Source organism: Spinacia oleracea, chromosome 4 (genome assembly GCF_020520425.1).
Source record: "Spinacia oleracea cultivar Varoflay chromosome 4, BTI_SOV_V1, whole genome shotgun sequence".
Lineage (NCBI taxonomy): Eukaryota > Viridiplantae > Streptophyta > Magnoliopsida > Caryophyllales > Amaranthaceae > Spinacia > Spinacia oleracea.
The window spans coordinates 73369775-73389952 of NC_079490.1; the positions used below are offsets into that span (position 1 = coordinate 73369775).

The 20178-nt window shown below is 36.2% G+C and overlaps 2 long non-coding RNA genes across 3 annotated transcripts; both read left to right on the forward strand.

The window, feature by feature from the left end:
• The first annotated feature begins 6067 nt into the window (after positions 1-6067).
• On the forward strand, positions 6068-9241 carry LOC110778179 (uncharacterized). 2 transcript variants are annotated; one of them, XR_002530688.2, is made up of 4 exons: positions 6068-6376; positions 7550-7595; positions 8451-8803; positions 8891-9241. It is a non-coding gene; the product is annotated as an uncharacterized lncRNA (long non-coding RNA). The 2 variants fall into 2 exon arrangements; XR_002530687.2 differs by lacking the exon at positions 8451-8803.
• A 7842-nt stretch (positions 9242-17083) lies between these two features.
• LOC110796382 (uncharacterized) lies at positions 17084-19549 on the forward strand. The gene is made up of 3 exons (XR_002535569.2): positions 17084-17416; positions 17959-18034; positions 19393-19549. It is a non-coding gene; the product is annotated as an uncharacterized lncRNA (long non-coding RNA).
• The last annotated feature ends 629 nt before the right edge of the window (positions 19550-20178 follow it).

The following is a 20178-nucleotide window of genomic DNA, read 5'->3' on the forward strand; positions in this document are numbered from 1 at the left end:
AACCCTTGCCAGAAAATGCTACTGCAGCTCAAAAGCGAGCTAGACAAACTCTAGAGGATAACTCCTTGCAAGTAACATGCTTGATGCTTGCTTGCATGGAACCAGAGTATCAAAAACGTTTTGATGGTCTGGATGCCTACAGCATAATCCAGCAACTGAAAACTTTGTTTCAGAAAAATGCTAGATTGGAGAGATTTGAAGCAAACTGCAAACTTCTGGATTCCAAGTTGGAAGAGGGGAAGCCCGTTGGTCCGCATGTGTTCGATTTGATTGGACATTTTCAGACCATGGAGAAATTGGGTTTCCCTTATCCTAAGGACCTGGCAACTGACATAGTCATCAGATCCTTGCCTGAAGATTTTCATAACTTTAAGTTGAACTTCTACATGCAAGGAGGGGAGGCTACCCTGCAAGAGTTGCATGGTTCACTAATTCAGGCTGAGAGAAACTTACCAAGTAAACCTAAACATAAGGATGTTCTAATGGTTAGTAAAGGTAAGCAGTTCAAGAAGAAAGGGGCTCCCATGAAGAAGAACAAGGGCAAGGTAGTTGCCAATGAGAACTCTTCAACCAAGCCAAAGGCCACTCCCAAGGCTAAGGTAGCTGCTCAACATGAGTGCTACCACTGCCACAAGATTGGTCATTGGAAGAGGAACTGCCCCAAATATCTGGAGGATAAGAAGACCGGTGCTTTAACTTCAGGTATCTATGTCATAGAAGTTAATTTAGCTACAACTGCTTCTTGGGTATTTGATACCTCTTGTGGATCTCACATTATTGGTAATGTGCAGGGACTAAAAAGAAGTAGGAGCTTGAGCAAAGGCGAAGTGGATCTCCGAGTAGGCAATGGAGCAAGAGTTGCTGCTTTAGCTGTAGGAGATTATAGTTTACGCTTGCCTTCTGGTTTAATATTAGAACTTTATAATTGTTATTACGTTCCAGTTATTACCAAGAACATAATTTCTATTCCGATTTTGGATTCGGAAGGTTTTTCATTTCAAATTATGAATAATTGTTGTTCAGCATATTTGAATGGTATGTTCTATGTCTCTGCTAAATTATCAAATGGTTTGTATGTACTAGACTTACAAAACCATATCTATCACATAGAAAACAAGAAACACAAACCAAATGATTTGAACCCTACTTACCTATGGCATTGTCGATTAGGCCACATAAGCTCAAAGCGCATAGAGAAACTTCATAAGGATGGAATTCTCAAATCATTTGATTTTGAATCATTTGAAGTATGTGAGTTTTGCTTAATGGGGAAAATGACAAAATCTCCTTTCACAGGCTCAAGTGAAAGGGCCAATGATCTTTTAGCCCTCATACATACTGATGTGTGCGGACCTATGAGTACTTTGGCTAGGGGAGGGTACGGGTATTTCATTACTTTTACTGATGATGTGAGCAGATTTGGATATGTTTACCTCATGCGACATAAGTCGGAATCCTTTGAAAAGTTCAAGGAATTCCAAAATGAAGTACAAAACCAACTTGGAAAGAAAATTAAAGCATTGCGATCCGATCGTGGTGGTGAATATTTATCTCAAGAGTTTGATGATCATTTGAAAGATTGTGGAATACTTTCGCAATTGACTCCACCAGGGACACCACAGTTGAATGGGGTTTCCGAAAGAAGGAATCGAACTTTATTAGATATGGTTCGGTCCATGATGAGTCTTGCTAACCTTCCTGCCTCATTTTGGGGATTTGCGCTTGAAACAGCGGCATTCACACTCAACAGAGCTCCGTCCAAAGCAGTAGAAAAGACGCCATATGAGATGTGGACTGGAAAAGTTCCGAAATTGTCTTTTCTAAGGACATGGGGTTGTGAAGTTTATGTAAAACGTTTACTTTCTGATAAGCTTTCACCCAAGTCCGATAAGTGTCTTTTTGTGGGTTACCCAAAACAGACTAAGGGATACTACTTCTACAACCAAAGCGAAAACAAAGTGTTTGTTGCTCGCGATGGTGTCTTTCTGGAAAAGGAGTTTATTTCCAGAAAAACAAGTGGGAGTAATGTATATCTCGAAGAAATTCGAGATGAGCAACAAATGGATGAGGTTCACACCTCGTCAGAGACGACCCAGCATGAAAATGCTCAGGAGGCGGTGCATTCCATTCATGCGCCTTCTACCGTCCCACTTGGAGATAATCCATGCGAAGTCCCTCAACCTAATGAGGTGGAAACTTCTCCTGTTGTTCCCCAACGTAGGTCTAGTAGGACTGTCATTCCGTCAAAGAGATATATTGATTTCCTTTTGACTGAAAGTTCTGAAATAGAGATTTTAGAACATGAGGAACCTACTAGCTACACAAATGCTTTGACGAGTCAAGACTCCGAGAAATGGCTTGAAGCCATGAGATCCGAAATGGATTCGATGTTTGAAAATCAAGTATGGGACTTGGTTGCTTTGCCTGATGGGGTTAAACCCATAGGTTGCAAATGGATTTTCAAACTGAAAAAGGACAAAGATGGAAACATTGATGTCTTTAAGGCAAGACTAGTGGCAAAAGGTTTTAGACAAATTCATGGTATTGACTATGATGAAACCTTCTCACCAGTAGCCATGCTGAAATCCATTAGGATAATTCTTGCGATTGCTGCCTTTCATGACTATGAGATCTGGCAGATGGGCGTCAAAACCGCTTTCTTGAATGGGTTGTTGAAAGAGGATGTGTACATGACACAACCACAAGGTTTTGAAGATCCAAACAGTCCAAGAAAAGTTTGCAAGCTTAAGAAGTCCATTTATGGGCTTAAGCAAGCATCCCGGAGTTGGAACCTCAGATTTGATGAGGCAGTCAAATCTTTTGGCTTCCTCAGAAATGAAGAGGAATCTTGTATATACAAGAAGTTGAGTGGGAGTAGTATTGCTTTCCTAGTCTTGTATGTGGATGACATACTTCTCATAGGAAACGACAAGACCATGCTTGAGTCAGTCAAGGAATGGCTTAAAAGTTGTTTTTCCATGAAAGACCTAGGAGAAGCTGAATACATCTTGGGAATAAGGATCCATAGAGATAGATCCAAAAGGCTGATTGGAATTAGCCAAGAGACTTATATTGATAAGGTTCTTGCAAGGTTCAAGCTGGAAAACTCCAAAAGAGGTTTCATTCCCATGCAACATGGCATTTCACTTGGCAAGACTCAGTGTCCTTCGACACCTGATGAGGTCAAGCGCATGAGTAATGTTCCTTATGCCTCTGCAGTAGGGTCCATTATGTATGCCATGGTATGCACTCGACCGGATGTTGCATATGCTTTGAGTATGTGCAGCAGATACCAGTCAAACCCAGGAGAGGTGCACTGGATGGCAGCAAAGAATATCCTTAAGTACTTAAGAAGGACTAAGGATGATTTCTTGGTCTATGGTGGAGATAATGAGTTGGTTGCCACTGGATACACCGATGCAAGCTTCCAAAGTGACAAAGATGATTTCCGATCACAATCTGGTTTCATATTTTGTCTAAATGGAGGGGCTGTGAGCTGGAAGAGTTCTAAGCAGAGTACCATCGCAGATTCTACAACAGAGGCTGAGTATATTGCAGCAAGTGATGCAGCAAAAGAAGCTGTTTGGATCAAAAAGTTCATTAGTGAACTTGGTGTAGTTCCTAGCATTGAAAATGGCATTGAATTGTATTGTGACAACAATGGTGCCATTTCCCAGTCCAAGGAACCCAGATCGCACCAAAAATCCAAACATGTGCTCAGGAGATTCCATCTTATTCGAGAGATCGTTGAAAGAGGGGATGTGAAAGTAAGCAAGGTTCATACTGAGGATAACGTGGCTGATCCTCTGACTAAACCGCTTGCTCAACCTAAGCATGAGAGTCATACTAGGTCTATGGGGCTTAGGCATATGGGAGAATGGCTTTAGTTTGTTTACTTTATGTTTACAATTGTAAAGACATTTATTATGCTTTGAATGTTTATCAATAAAAGTTCATTCTTATTTAATTGTTTGGTTTAGTATTAAATAAAATGTCCAAATAACTTGTGTTTTCAAATAGGATTATCGAAAACGTTTTGATAATGGAACCCTATAAAGTGAACTAAAATCACAACTTATTAAGTCCCTAGTCTAAATCACTAAATTGGACATAAGTGATTTATGTGAAGACTAGCATGTAATTAATTGATAGTGCAGTTCCATGGGCTATGGAGACATAGGGATGTCTAATTGATTATATGGATGTATACTTGATGCATTGTGACTTGACCTAACTAGATTCTAAAAGTAGAATCAAACTTCTATATTTAGTGGATTCCTTAGACATGAGTATGTCTTAATAACCACGAGACAATTAGTTTAACTTTGACGCTGTTAAACGCCGCACCGTAAAAGGAGGTTATAAAGGCAGTGATCAGGTGGGCTAAGAATTGAGTGGGAGTTATGGTCATACAAGAGTGAATAAGTCCTCCTATTTGATAGGAATGGTGTCTGGGCCTCTTGATGAGCGAGAACTGAAAATTGCATGGCCATGCGGAATGGGATTAAAAGTTAATCTTTATTTGAACAGTTCGAACTCGGCGATCAAGAAACTAGAATTTGAGAATAACAGTGTGTTATCAAATTTTGGCATTAAGAGACTTAAGGAATTTAGCATTGCGTTCTTGTCTTCGGACAAGTGGGAGATTGAAGGAATTATGTCCTTAGACATTTCCGGCAATTACTAAATATAAATAGGAATTAATTATGAAGATAATAAGTTAATTATTTTAGTAATCATATTTGCTTTCTAGAGAATAAATGTGATTAGCAGGACAATATTGATTGGACCTACAACTAAAATATATTAATCCTATAAGGTCACACATATAAGCATTAATTGGAATGGGCCCAAAAGGCCCGATGGCAACCGGTCTGTTAAGGGAAGAATGTTGGGCTTTGGTTTTGTGTTAACCTAAAACTCTCACATTATAATAGTTATAATGTCAGGGATTTAGAAATCACGTTCATTCAATATCTGACAAAAGGAAAACACAAAAACCCTAATTCTAATTCTCTAAACGCCGTACATCCCAAACAAAGCAAGAGACAGATTGTGATCGTTCTCTTCCGTACTAGCATACGTGGGATTCAATTCGTGCTTGAGGACTGAGTAGAGGAGCAACAAGTGGGGCTCTAAGATCTTCGAAGCTTGCATACGAACGGGAGAACACGCTTCAAAGGTGATTATTCTTTCGACTTAATCTGATCTATACTATTGTTATGCATGAGATCCTGTGATAGATGTTAGGAAATTGTTTCCTGAAATTCCGCTTTATGCATCTATATGTTCCTACACAACCAACGGTCCTACCTCTCTCCTTGTCTGCCCTGAGATTGATTTTGGTTCAATTGAATGGAAATATTGCAAATTGGTTAGATATTTTGGTCGATTTTGTAATTTGAACTTTAGGGTTATACCATAAGAAAAGGGAGTCAAACTGACATGTTCAAATTTCTTATTCCGAAAATTAAGAAATCTATGATAGTAATTACTTACTTCATAATCCTTTTGAAGCAGTTTATGCTTAAATTTATAGCCTTTAGGCGTTGCATTTGTTCTGGTGGTAGGTGTAAAACGGATGTATTCACCTGGATATTAGTACTGTTTACTTGTATACCTTTGATTTGAGGAGGGAAACTTGGATATTTTTGTCAAACTCTAAATCAAAGTAGGTTACATCGACTTCCACTTTGTACTTTTTCGTTTGTATTGGCGTAATGCAAATCTCTGAGAATTAATATTTTTATTGATGAATGTTGCTATTATATCCGGGATAATGAATGTGCCCTTAATGTTCTGGGCATTGAAGAAAAACACTTCCCTGATTACTTCTCGCTTGAATGTCCGGTTATGATGGTCTCTGTACTGATTTAGGTTATAAGTTAGATCTTATTGCTTGGATCTGTAGTCTGATTTCTTGCTCAATTATATTGTCTTTATAGTTTCGTGCAAAATTCATTTACACAATGTCAATATGTTATTACAAAATTTACAACCTCTTTGCTACTGTTTGGGTTATGTGCCACGACTGTGTGTTCCTTTAAATGACAATAGTGTGTAGATTGTGCCTTTTTGTTAGTTGCTTTTAAGCAGTAAAACCCTCCTTGTTACTCTATCTTGCTTTGACCTGCTTGCAGCCTGCACTAGCTTTTAAGCAGTCTCACCAACCTTCTAGGTGTACATCGTCGTCAATTAATTCTCCAGCACCAACACCTGTTATTGGCTATCACTAGTGACGTTGGATTGAGAATATTCAAAACCGGCAATTTGCATCAATTACACTCATACTCTTCAAGAAAATACAGGGTTTTGATTTCTCTAATTGTCAATCCTCATCCAAGATCGGATTTTGAAGCCTGGGAAATGCGTCAAGGTTTACCTGTCCCCGCCCTTGATCGAGTACATTGCTGTTGTTTTGATGTTGGTTTTGCTGAATCTAGGGTTTGATTTATTTGTGAATTAAGTCCTTTTTTTTAACTTTTGATTGAGTATTTTGACTTCAAATGCCTGTTTGTTATTTTTAGGCTTGAATTGTTGATATTGTCCATAGCTAACCTTGAATCCTGATTGAGGCAATAGGTATGATAACTGGGACAGTGGCGTGCAATTTTTTTTTTCTGGCAAAAGTTAATTAGCTTAAATTAGTAAGAATTGATTGAATTTTTAGTGTAATTCTGGTGCCAGATTTGCAATATCGAACAATTCACATCAAAAATTGAAGCTAGCGCTTAATGCCATTTTAAACGAGTTCAATGCCTTTTCCGTTTCAGACTTTCAGGTCAATGATTTTTGGTTAATATGTTTGATGGCTAGCGCTTAATGCCAAAATGTCTTCTTAGTATGACTTTGAACCCTCTTCTACAAATGCAAAACCACCTAATGTCGTTAGCAGCACAAATACTGATGCGTTGGAGAGGTTTGGTATTTGTGAAGAACAAAAGTTTCAATTCCTTGGAAAGTATGTGCTAGTTCAATCTTTAACCTCCATGATTATGATCCTATAACTCTTTAGTTGCCTCCTCGGTTTCTGAAAAATATGACAGGATGTCAGGTGAATATGTTAACATTTAGAAGTGTTTGGTGATATTTTTCTTCGCAATGTGTTGGTTGTTTTTCTTGGTATTGTGTAGGTTGTTTTGCTTGTTTCTGTTGATCATTGCTTCTGTTGGAGATAATTAAAATTGTAAATGAATTAGATGAGTCAAACAAGTAGGGACTGATGGATTGTAGTTGTTTGTGATTCTGCTCTGTGTGACTGTGTACTAGTCTGATTTTGATTGCTTTTGTTCTGTTTCACCGAGTGTTGTTCAGTTGTGTTGAGTTCTGATATGATTTGTTGTTCTGATCTTCGGCATGTGATGTTCCTTTGCTGGTAGGGTATTGAGCAACAGTAGGGTTGGCATTTGAATATGGTGCAATGATTCTTGAAACCTATAGTCAGTATCTAGTTTTCATTAAGCTAATTGTCTCATGATGGGGACTTTGATGGCATGTGCGTGTTTTAGTGATTGTATCCCTTCTAATATTGTGGGTCTTTCTGAAACAGGCCTTTTAAAGAGCTTGTTCTCTTCTGACCCTGCCGCTTCATATAGGTATCCTTCTCATTCATATCATCAAGCTACTTTTTTTCTCTGTTTAATTTCTTTTAAAGATTCTCATGCCTTGCTTTGTCATTACTGTTTTTTTTAAAGATGCTCTTGTGTTGCCTTGTCATGACTGTCACACATCTCTGTACCTAAACGTAAGTTTGATTCTTAGAGCGTGCCTAGATGTAGCCCTGCTATTAAATAATTAGTCATTTGAGCATGTTATCCGGACTATGTTGAAATACTCAATTCCCCTCCCTCCTAGTAGATCAGTCACTTACTTTTCTCTTTCAAATGCTTCATGTATCATATATTAGACACTCCCATGGTGCATTCGTCGTTTTCATGATTAGAACATGTGTATTGTTTACACAAATTCAATTTATGGTATACATTCTCTCTCAATCAAAAACCCTAATTTTTTTGCAGTATAACACTTTTTAAATTCAATCGACAGTCAGTTCAAAACTGCCTAGCCTAATTCATCTATTCCAATCTAAATCAGTAGAATTTGGGTGATTAAAATTCCAAGTTCGTTTCAAGTTTCCATTATCTCCATATCTTGCTTGGTTTGCAATTAGAGCAGATAACTCTTGGTTATTCAGTTTATTGATAGAGACATGCAGAACTGTTAAGTACCGAATTCATAATTTGTGTTGATGCAAGGGTTATCAGTTTGCTATTTTAAATTATATCATAGAATAGTCAAAGGATTTTTGAGCCAATGCCAGGTTGCCATGCTATTTAATTACGTATTGAGGAAGACAATGTAGAAAAACTGCAAATGTAAGGACATTTGGTAGGATATGTTATACAAGAGTCAACGATTTTTAAACGATATTTTTCTATGCTTCTTTTAAGGTTCAACTGGTAATCTACCTCTTCCAATCATCCAAAAGAGGCTCCCAGAAGATCAGCATTAGCAGCCACCTATAAATCGATCCTTGGGAGGTACCAAATTCCGCTTATCCAAGAACCAACTCAGGACAAGAAAACAACACTAAGAATTCAATTTACCAAGTACTGCAGCCTCCAAAACCCATCTAACCTTCACCATTTGTTGAACTAACCCAGACCCAAAGCTGCACTGAACAATACCAAAGCTCTAGGTTCTGATCAGTCTGCTACAAGACTACGGGAACTCAGAAAATACATTCGAGCTAAACCAGGCACACTTCAGGTCTGATCGGGTCAACAGATGAAGTGTAGCCCCGGTAGTTGTGCTTGTTGGCTTGTAAATGTTTCTTTATTCCACGTCTTTTGGTTTTTTTCTTATTTTTTATCTTATAATTTTGAAACAGGAGATCTATTCAACTCGAGGGATCGGTGGGGGATTCTTTACTCTCCCTGTGCTGGTTTCATAAATACGTGCTGGTGATGACTGGAAAGTGCTGCAAAGGGTGTTGAAGCATGCTTGATGTGTGAAAATTATAGTTTGTAAAAGACTAGTTTATACAAAAGTTGACCTCAATTGACTTTTCTAGTTTTTTGGTTGGTTTTTGTAGTTTTGCATAGGTAACTGGAGCTTATTTTTGAACTGTTATATCAGATGGAAAACTTAAGTGTAACACGCGCTAATTGTTGAACTATTATAGCAGATGTGCAAATTTTATGAGATTTTCGAAATGAATGCACATATTTGTGTAAAAGAACTTGATCTGTAGTACATGACGTGCAACTTTGTTGATTGTTTTGCTTGGCGTTGTGTTGGTTGTTTTTCTTGTTTCTGTTGTTGATCATTGCTCGTTATTCTGATCAGTTAGGCTAGATAAAAGTTAGCAGCGTCTTTCAACTTCTTTAATTCATTCTCCGAGCTAGTACTAACTACATGGGCATAATTGTTCTCATTAGTTAGCACAGAAATTCTGGTTCGCATGGGTTCACTTAAGATAATAAAAGACTATGTGAACTAATAATGCCACTACCCTTTGTTTTATATGAAGCTTCACACTCTAATATGTCACTACACTTTGTTTTCTCCTCTTAAAACTACCATGACACTATACCAATAAAAAGAGTGTATTAGCTCAACTGGCACAGCTTTGTGCAATTGCACAATGATGTAGGTTCGAATCCCACATTGACTACAATTAATTTATAATATTATTCTTCTATTGATTGATCGTTTACTTTAGTTTATCATACCCTTATTAATCCAAGAAAAAAAAAACAGAAACCTAGCTAATTCATGAAAAATAAGTAGGAGAAATGAACAGAATAATGTAAAAACCACGGTTAGGAGAACAAAATATGGATGAAAAGCAAAAAAACGAACAATAAAAATTAAAGACTTTACCTAAAATTTGTTTAATGCTAAAAAGTACTTTTTAGGGGCATCATAAATTTCATTGATACTAAAAAAAAAAGGTTTTAGAGTAAAACATTATTTTATTAAAGCTAAAAAAAAAAGGGACAATTAAAATCTTTTTTAGAGGCAACCATTACTTCATTAATGTTAAAAAATACTTTTTTAGGGGCAATTTATTTTTCACTGATGCTAAAAAATATTTTAGAGGCAACCATTACCTCATTAATGCTAAAAAGTACTTTTTAGGGGTAACTTAAATTTCACTGATGCTAAAAAAAATATTTTAGAGGCAATCATTATTTCATTAATGTTAAAAAGTACTTTTTAGGGGCAACAAAATTTTAATTGATGTTAAAAAAGAAGTTTTAAAGGAAACCATTATTTTATGATGTTAAAAAAAATGTTTTAGAGGCAACCATTATTTCATTAATGTTAAAATGTACTTTTTAGGGGCAACATAAATTTCATTGATGCTAAAAAAAAGTTATAGAGGCAAACATTATTTTTTGATGCTAAAAAAATGTTTTAGAGGCAACCATTATTTCATTAATGCTAAAAAGTACTTTTTAGGGGCAACGTAAATTTCATTGATGCTAAAAAAAAAGTTATAGAGGCAACCATTATTTTCTGATGCTAAAAAAATATTTTAGAGGCAACCACTATTTCATTAATGCTAAAAAGTACTTTTTAGGGGCAACGTAAATTTCATTGACGCTAAAAAACAGGTTTAGAGGCAAATATTATTCCATTAATGTTAAAAGGTACTTTTAAGGGGCAACTTAATTTCTTTTGATGCTAAAGAAACTTTTTAGGGGCAACCATTATTTTATTAATGCTAAAAAGTACTTTTAGGGGCAGGCTAAATTTCACCGACCCTAAAAATAACTTTTAGAGGCTACCATAATTAACTAATGCCAAAATGCACTTTTAGAGGCCATAAAAAATGAATTGCCTCAAGGTGTTGCCTCTGTATCTAAATTTTCTTGTAGTGAAGGAAGGTGGAAAGTCCAAGGGCAATGCTGAGTCAAGAAAGAAGACAAAGCAGGATAAGTCCACATCAAGCTGTCTTTATTGTGATGGAATTGGCCATTACAAGAGAGAATGTCCAAAGCTTAAGGAAGATCAGAAGAACGGAACAGTCGTTCCATCTTCAGGTATTTTCGTTATAAACTGTATACTTGCTAATTCAACTTCTTGGGTGTTAGATACAGGTTGTGGCTCACACTTATGTTCCAATTCGCAGGGACTAAGAAGAAGTAGAAGGTTGAAGTCGACCAACGAGTGGGAAATGGAGCACGGATTGCTACATTAGCTGTACCTCTGGGCTAGTTTTGGAACTAGAAGAGTGTTTCCATGTTCCAAGTCTTACTAAAAACATCATTTCTGTTTCTTGCTTAGATGCTAAGGGATTTTCCTTTTTAATAAAAGACAATAGTTGCTCGTTTTATTTTAAAGAGATGTTTTATGGATCTGCTAGATTAGTCAATGAACTTTATTTATTAGATCATGACAAACAAGTTTATGACATAAATACAAAAAATGCCAAAAAGAATGATTCAGATCTCTCATATCCGTGGCATTGTCGATTAGGCCTTATTAACATGAAACGCATAGAGAAACTTCAAAAGGAAGGAATTCTAGAACCATTTGACTAATTATGGTAAATGCGAATCATGCTTACTTGGCAAAATGACAAAGCAACAACAACTGAACTATTGGGTTTAATCCATACAGATGTATGTGGACCAATGAGTACAAATGCCAGAGGTGGTTTCAGCTACTTTATCACTTTCACTGATGAATATCTGAGCTATGAATTTGATGACCATCTAAAAGAATATGGAATTCTATCAGAATTGACTCCTCCCGGAACACCTCAATGGAACGGTGTGTCAGAACAGAGGAATAGAACCTTGCTAGACATGGTTAGATCAATGATGGGTCAGGCCGAACTTCCAATAGAATTTTGGGGACATGCACTAAACACAGCTACACTCACTATAAATAGAGCTCCGTCTAAAGCTGTTGAAAAGACTCCATATGAGTTATGGTTTGGAAAGCCTCCAAATGTGTCTTTTCTTAAGATTTGGGGTTGTGAAGTATACGTCAAATGATTGATTTCAGACAAACTTCAACCAAAATCTGACAAATGTATCCTTGTGGGCTATCCAAAGGAAACAAAGGGGTATTACTTCTACAATACATCTGAGAACAAGGTGTTTGTTGCTCGAGATGGTATCTTTTTGGAAAGAGATCACATTTCTAAAATGACAAGTGGGAGAAAAGTAGAACTCGAAGAAATTCGAGTCGAACAACAAACTCTAGAGAATGCTCAAGATGACATTCAGGTTGAAACTCAGAGATCTTTAGAAGAAGCTGGTGAGAATCTAGGACCATCTAGAAATGTAACCCCGCGTAGATCGCAGAGATATAGGTCTCAACCGGAAAGGTACTTAGGTATTTTAACGAACGAGAGCCATGAAGTTCTATTACTTGAAAGTGATGAACTTGCGACTTACAAACAAGCTATGACGAGCCCTAGCTCCAAGCAATGGCAAGAAGCCATGCAATCTGAATTAGACTCCATGTCTGAAAACCAAGTTTGGGATTTGGTCGATTTGCCAGATGGCTACCAAGCCATAGGAAGCAAATGGGTTTTCAAACTGAAAAAGGACAAGGACAGGAAAATAGATGTTTTCAAAGCTAGATTGGTTGTAAAAGGTTACAGGCAAGTCCACGGTGTGGATTACGATGAAACCTTTTTACCAGTTGCAATGCTAAAGTCTATTCAGATAATGTTAGCAATCGTTGCCTAATACGATTACGAAATATGGCAGATGGATGTCAAAACCGCTTTCTTAAACGGAGTTTTAACAGAAACTGTGTTTATGACACAGCCTGAGGGTTTTGAGGATCCAAAGAATGCTAAAAAGGTATGCAAGCTTAAGAAATCCATCTACGAATTAAAGCAAGCATCAAGGAGCTGCAATATACGTTTTGATGAAGCAATCAGTGACTTTGGCTTCGTCAAGAACGCAGACGAATCTTGTGTATACAAGAAGGTCAGTGGGAGAAAAATTGCTTTTCTAGTATTATATGTCGACGACATATTACTTATCGGAAATGACATTCCTATGTTGAACTCTGTCAAGATTTGGCTTGGGAAATGTTTTTCGATGAAGGATCTAGGAGAAACACAATACATACTGGGCATCAAGATTTGCAGAGATAGATCTAAAAAGATGATTGGACTTAGTCAAAGCACTTATATCAATAAGGTGCTTGAAAGGTTCAATATGGCAGACTCCAAGCGAGGCTACCTACCCATGTCTCATGGAATGACTCTAAGCAAGACTCAGTGCCCAAAAACACTGGATGAGCGTAAACGAATGAGTGGGATTCCATATGCATCATTGATTGGTTCAATAATGTATGTTATGATATGTACACGCCCGGATGGTGCGTACGCACTCAGTGCTACGAGCAGATACCAGTCAGACCCAGGAGAGGCACATTAGACTGCTGCCAAGAATATTTTGAAGTACCTGAAAAGGCACAAAGATGATTTCCTGGTCTATGGTGGAGATGATGAATTAATTGTTAAAGGCTATACGGATACAAGTTTCCAAACCGACAAGGATGATTTCAGATCACAGTCTGGGTTTGTCTTCTGCCTCAACGGAGGAGCAGTAAGCTCGAAAAGTGTTAAGCAAAGCACCATTGCAGATTCTACAACTGAAGCGGAGTACATTGTTGCACATGAAGCAGCAAAGGAAGCTATTTGGATAATGAAGTTCATAGGTGAACTTGGTGTAGTCCCCTCCATTAAAAGATTACGGACGATTTCAGTAGATATGGCTATATTTACTTAGTGAAACACAAGTCTAAATCGTTTGAGAAATTCCGAGAATTTCAAAATGAAGTAGAGAATCAACATGGCAAGAAAATCAAAGCTCTAAGATCAGATCGAGGAGGTGAATATCTTAGCCACGCGTTTGATGACCATCTAAAAGAATGTGGTATTCTTTCTGAATTGACTGCTCCGGGGACACCTCAATGGAATGGAGTGTCGAAACGTAGAAACAGGACCTTACTCGATATGGTCAGGTCAATGATGGGTCAAGCCGAACTTCCTTTACAATTATGGGGACATGCGTTGCAAACAGCAGTACTCACACTGAATCGTGCTCCGTCAAAAGCTGTTGAAAAGACTTCATACGAATTATGGACTGGGAAACTTCCAAAGTTGTCTTTTCTAAAGATTTGGGGTTGCGAAGCATATGTCAAGCGATTAATTTCGGACAGGCTCCAAATGTTTCTTCGTTGGGTATCCGAAAGAAACTAAGGGGTATTACTTCTACAACAAGTCAAAGAACAAGGTATTCTTTGCTTGTGACGGTGTCTTTTTGGAAAGAAATCACATTTCCAAAATGACAAGTGGGAGAATAATAGAGCTCGAAGAGATTCGAGATGAACAACGAACCAAGAACTCTTTAGAAGCAGTTCAAGGTGAAGAATCTCCAAGGCCTTTAGAAGAGCATTGGGAGTAGTTCCTCAAGACGTTGTTGCCCCTTGTAGGTCACATACAACTAAGGTTCAGCCGGACAGATGGACGTACAGGCATCCTCTCGACAGAAAACTTAGAAGTTCTCATATTAGATAGTGATGAACCTATGACCTACAAGCAAGCTATGACGAGCCCAAGCTCCACTAAATGGTTAGAGGCCATGAAATCTGAGATAGACTCCATGTCTGAAAATCAAATCTGGGATTTGGTAGATTTGCAGGATGGGTTTACACCTATCGGATGCAAATGGGTCTTCAAATTGAAGAAAGACAAGGATGAAATTGTATACATATACAAGGCTAGATTGGTAGCAAAAGGTTACAGGCAAGTTCACAGCGTTGACTACGATGAAACCTTTTCTCCAGTCGCTATGCTTAAGTCTATTCAGATAATCCTTGTGATTGCCGCGTTTCATGATTATGAAATATGGCAAATGGATTTCAAAACTGCCTTCTTGAATGGTGTTCTTGAAGAGACTGCGTTTATGACGCAGCCGGAGGGTTTTGTTGATCAAAAGAACCAAGGAAAGGTATGCAATCTTAAGAAGTCCATCTACGGACTAAAGCAGGCATCAAGGAGTTGGAATAAACGATTTGATGAAGCAGTCAACAAGTTTGGCTTCATCAAGAATCGGGACGAATCTTGTGTATACAAGAAAGTCAGTGGGAGTAAAATTGCATTCCTAGTCTTGTATGTAGACGACATACTTCTTATTGGAAACAACATTCCTATGCTGGAGTCTGTAAAGACTGTAGGGGAATACATATATTCTCTTCTAATATGCTAATAAGCTTTAATAAACATATATTCTCTTCTAATATGCTAATAAGCTTTAATTTCGTTTTTATGTTGTTTGAACTTGTTTACACTCAATGGATATAATTCAATGTTACTTATGATCGGGTGGCTATGTTTTACTTTGTTAAAATAATTGACCAAGTTTGAAATATTACTAAAGGTGCGTGCGTTATGTTCAAATTATAACATTTGAACTTCTTCTAACTATAACTTACCTTAATGGACCTGATTGGTATGATTGAAATTTAATTACAGGAACTGATTGGACTTGATAAGTCATTCACATGACAAAAGAGTAAAATTATCTGAATTGGTTGAGCTAAATGACCTAAATCGATATGTTTTTTGTAAAAAGAATGGGTTGGTTCTTTATCTGAACTTATTTTGTCGAACATAACAAATGCTTGGTATGAAGTATATATAATTAATATTGATGAAGGTTCTTATATACTTCAGGTGTCATTGAACACCCCATGTACAATCTGCACGGAGTTCGGGCCAGACCCATCTATCACTAAAAGCTTCAACACTATTTGAGCACCTCTCTTAAGCATCTCGGAAACCTTCGACCTTAATTATACGTACTTAGAGAGAATTATTCCACTTAAATTTTAATTTAAACAATACGGAAATTTAGTTTATAGCCGTGAATATGGACTTGTTAATATTATAATTAAAAGAAACGAAAATAAGTTACACCAAAAGATATTAATGAAAAACAAGTTACGCCAAAACCTTAAACCCTAAAACCCCACAACCCTAAACCCTACAACCCTATACCCTAAACCCCTAAACCCTTAAACCCTAAACCCTAAAACCTAAAACCTAAAACCTAAAACCCTAAACCTAAATTTAACTGGACTTATTAGAATTGATTAAACTTGAATACTTGATTGATTCTAATTGAACTAATTGGACCTAGTCATACATGCTTGCAAGAGAGAAAACTATAGAGTTAGAGTGAATTTGTTGACTTGGTTGAAATTTATTGAAACTTATTGACATGATAAAGCCTATTTCAACTTTTTTTTTAAAATTTATTATTGAAGCATTACTACAAACCTTCACCCATGCCACAAGTTATGCTACATATATAAGAGCTACCGTGCATGGAAAGTTTAAAAGAGAAGCTTATAAATATCTAAATGGCCCACTTGTTTACTCTGTAAAATTTTATCCCTATTAAACCTCTTAATAGTTTCTCTCCTACCTACATGAGTTATATTCTATTGAAATTCATGCGGCAATTGTATTATTGTTGGATTGTCTTAGATTCTAAAAGATACTAACATTGAAGGACAAATAGAGTAAATTATATTTAATTGGACGTACAAGTCAATGTTACTTGGCAAGTCAACTATGTCAATGTTACTTAATATTATACCCACTTAATGAATTACTTCTATACCACTATTATATGTTATAAAATTTTATTTTAATCGATTATAATTACACAAACCTAAGTAATATATAAAAAATTTAATACAGTACAATGATAAACATTTAATACTTTTCAATACTGGTTATTAAATTAATCATAGTTGTTAACTCGATTACAAATTGCCCTGGTTATAATCGGAAACCACGCGTACAAAGTATACCCATTAGTTTTCAAAATCAACCAAAATCAACCAGTTAGCCAAATGAACCCATCAACCTGACCTAGCTTAATCCATATTTGTTCAACCCGATACAAAATCGAGCAATCAACCCGATACAAGACCGAGCAATCAACCCGATATGAAAGTAAAGAGTTGTTGCACAAGTAAAAGTAAAGCTTGTACATCAAAGCCTATAATTTAGGAACAAACTCTAAAGTCTAATTTGAGGAACAAACTCTAATTACTCAAAGTTATGAGGCCGGTTTCTTTTCTCAAACATTTTAAAGCCAGGTTTCTCCCACGCTATACCATCCACCCTGCTTCTACGCCAAACTCCACCACCGCCCGCTGCCTCCACTGCCGTCGCCTGAGTTTCTCGCCGACGTCCCTCATCTCTCTCACTGCTGGTTCCGCTGCTCTCTTCTCTCATCCAGAAAACTCTAAAGGACCAAATATTTCCATAAAATTCTTTCAAGTTCTCTGATAAATTCGTATCATCAATGTCAACTCGTCGCCGTCCCTTTCTCTCAGTCATCGTTATCAACAATAGTGGGTAATTTTTTCCAAAATTTTTATTATTTTCTCAAATCCCCTTGTTTTGAGCTTCAAAATTACGATTTTATTAAAAAAAAAATAGGGTTTTGTTTAGTTTATCCGATTAATTTGATTTTCTGGTTTCTATGTTATGAAACCCTAATTCGTCCAAGGTTATCTAATTATGTGAGTATTTCCAAGTTTCCCATTGTTCTCTGCAATTTGTGCTCAGCTTTGCTTCATTTGGTTCCTTATTGTAATACATTAATGTTTTTGTCCCTACTAAGTTTACTGATGAATTTCTTGTGGAACTTTGTTGTTTATGCCTGATTGATGTTGTTCCTGCTTTGAATATGTTGAAAATAATTGAGAAAGCCTGCAGCTGCTTTAATTTGCTCAATTAGGTTTATGCAAACTATTGAAATCTTACTTTGATTTTATTATCTATCTATTGCAATTATATTGATACACAATTCAGAAGCGCAAGGACTAAATTCAACTGTTTATTTATTTGTCTATATGACAACTGACAAGTGCAAATATTCATCAATTATACTGTAGGATTGGGTAGATTACTTGCTGGCTTGCTGGAGATGAGGGTCTTGCTCAACTAAGTGGTATGCAGTCGTGGCTTAGGGTGAGACAACAACACTTGGTTTCTCAAGTTGCATATCTTTATCCAATAGTTTGCTTCATCTTTTACTTGAGCTCAGCATTTTTTGAGAGAAATGATATTTGGTATTTTCATGTCTGGATTCATATCAGATTTCTAGTATCTGTTTACATTTTTCTGGGAATCTTAATGCAATCCAATCTATTTTGAATGAGATCTTTCTAGTCTGAATTTGAGATGTCATGTGTCTTATGCTTTTTGTCAGATTTGAGATTCTCACATGTCTTGTGTAATATAATGCTGAAACATTCCAAATAATGCACATAACTCTAAAACTAAAGAAATAATTATACCTGTTTCAGATCTCCTCTTACCTTGTTGCTATCCACATCATATGAGTCTTATGTAAGTCTCAGTTTTCTTTTGATTCCTATTTTCCTATGCTGAGAAAATGTTTAAATTGTTTCCTTTACAAGAGAAATTTCAGTTTTAAAAGAAAATGGGATAAATACTGATAAATGTCATACTCTATATGTATTTAGGGGTCCTGGTCCAAACCATTTCTCTGAATCCCTGCCTTTAGAGATTGGAAACCATACAAGATTGCAACAATTGTAAGTTTCCAACATGATGTATGAATAGGACTCGCCATGGTAGAAAAGTCTGGCTTTCTTTTAAACTGCATGATCTTCAAAATCTTTTTTACACTCTCCAAGGCTGGTGGTTCTAATTATGGATCTATAAGTAATTTCCGATTCATGGTGGGGGCAATCTGTTTCTGTATTTGTGATGTAATACAAGTTTATTGATTTCAAGTTTAATCCAATGATAGTTGAACCACTTTAAGTGGTATATTATCTGATATCTAATACCTGTCTGGTTCGTGCAAGGGAGTTAGATAGAGATTTGTTACATTTCACGCACTTGTTTCCAATAGTTGGTATGAATGGGTTCGGATTGCCTGATGAAAATTACGAATGAAAATATCCACAAACAACAGGCTCTAGAGAACAAACAAGGTGTAGACAACTTAAATACGTCTGGACGTTCCAATCACACAAAGCTCAAAAGTTCTACTGGTTAGCCACTTCTTACAAGTAAATATTGATGATGTTCATCAATTGAATTGGTTAAAGGCATAACAAATCAACAAATCAATGTTAGCTAATAAACATATATTCTCTTCTAATATGCTAATAAGCTTTAATTTTGTTTTTCTTATCTCCTTTAATTTCTGTTACTTTTTATTTTTTCTGTTTTTTTGCTGGATTTATTCCTCGTTTGAATAAAAAAACAACAAGTTTGTATTTGGATGATCACATTATATTATACAGAAGCTAACACAAAATCTGTGTTTTTTTGTTGCATTTTCTATGTTGCAGATAGGGGTGCAGGAGGATAAAGAAAATAGCATCGTATTTTTAGATTTATATTTTTAAATGATATTTTGTTGCTCATTTTAATAATTCGTCATTTACTTATTTTGATGTAAAGTCATGTCGACATTTTTGAGAGGTACTAATTATGTAATTATTTATACATACATTTTTTTGAGTTAATAATACCAATGTTGATTTTCATGAAATTTTTTGGTTTAGTTGTAAAATTGTGTAATTTGAAGCAAGATATATAATAATGAAAAATATTATAAAAATTGCATATATTATTTTTGGTGCTTCTAAAAACCACATGAATGTTTTAGATATCATTTTAATATTATTAGGGGCATATGTAACTGACCCTAATTATATTTTGAGACAAAATTATATGGTTGCTTCTAAATATATGTCTTTAGAATCAATCTTTTGATATTGCCTCTGAATATGTTTTGAGGCAAGAATTATATATGTTAGCCTCTAATTATATTTGGAGGCAAAAATATACAAATGCCTCTAATTATATTTTGAGGCAAGAATATGTGGGTGCCTCTAATTATAACCCGAGGCAAATATATATATGTTGCCTCTAATTATATTTTGAGGAAAAGATATATGTTGCCCCTAATTATATTTTGAGGCAAGAATATATAATTGCCTCTAAATGTATGTGCTTTTAGAAGCAACACTTCATATTGCCTCAAAAGGGGCCTTTAGAGGCAACCACTAATTAGCGACGGACTTATTAGAGGCATCCACTTTTTTGCTTTAAAACCTCATTAGAGGCTACAT